Raw genomic sequence first — 895 nt, 5'->3', positions numbered from 1 at the left:
ATCAGAACTCCGCAGTTAAGCGTGCTTGGGCGAGAGTAGTACTGGGATGGGTGACCTCCTGGGAAGTCCTCGTGTTGCACCCTTTTTTTAACCGGCCATCTCTTTTTTTTTTTCCCTTTCTAGCTCTTCGCCACGGCCTACGAACACTTGGCGGTGATGGCTCGCCGCGCATCGAGCGATGAAACCCCCATCGTGGGACCCGTGCAGGCATCCGGCGGGTTCTATGTGGCGACCGCGCCAAAACATCAATAACTTTCTGCCCAGGATTCTGATTCGGCATTATGACCCCATTCTGGAAAGCTTATTTCGAGGCGGACGGAGCGCCGATGCGCCATAGGCCCATCGGCCGGCCTCGCGCAGCCAAAAAATGCATTTTTGATCCCCTACGGTCCGTCGGAATGAAGATGCGTCAAAATCATCTCTCCACGGCGTCAGCTTAAGAATAATTTGAGACCATATTACTACGGGTGCGACCATACCAGCACTAGTGTTCGGATCCAATCAGAACTCCGCAGTTAAGCGTGCTTGGGCGAGAGTAGTACTGGGATGGGTGACCTCCTGGGAAGTCCTCGTGTTGCACCCTTTTTTTAACCGGCCATCTCTTTTTTTTTTTTCTTTCTAGCTCTTCCCCACGGCTACGTACACTTGGCGGTGAAGGCTCGCCGAGCATCGAGCGATGAAACCCCCATCGTGGGACCCGTGCAGGCATCCGGCGGGTCCTATGTGGCGACTGCGCCGGAACATCAATAACTTTCTGCCCAGGATTCCGATTCGGCATTATGACCCCATTCCGGAAAGCTTATTCCGAGGCGGACGGAGCGCCGATGCGCCATAGGCCCATCGGCCGGCCTCGCGCAGCCAAAAAATGCATTTTTGATCCCCTACGGTCCGTCGG

General features: G+C 55.1%; 1 non-coding gene across 1 annotated transcript; it reads left to right on the top strand.

Moving 5' to 3' along the window:
• Nucleotides 1-465: 465 nt before the first annotated feature.
• LOC114578470 lies at nt 466-583 on the top strand. Its single transcript, XR_003699491.1, has one exon. It is a non-coding gene; the product is annotated as a 5S ribosomal RNA (ribosomal RNA).
• Nucleotides 584-895: the final 312 nt, after the last annotated feature.

Source organism: Dendrobium catenatum, unplaced genomic scaffold (assembly GCF_001605985.2).
Source record: "Dendrobium catenatum unplaced genomic scaffold, ASM160598v2 original_scaffold_44089, whole genome shotgun sequence".
Taxonomy (NCBI): domain Eukaryota; kingdom Viridiplantae; phylum Streptophyta; class Magnoliopsida; order Asparagales; family Orchidaceae; genus Dendrobium; species Dendrobium catenatum.
This window is presented reverse-complemented; position numbering and strand designations above follow the sequence as displayed.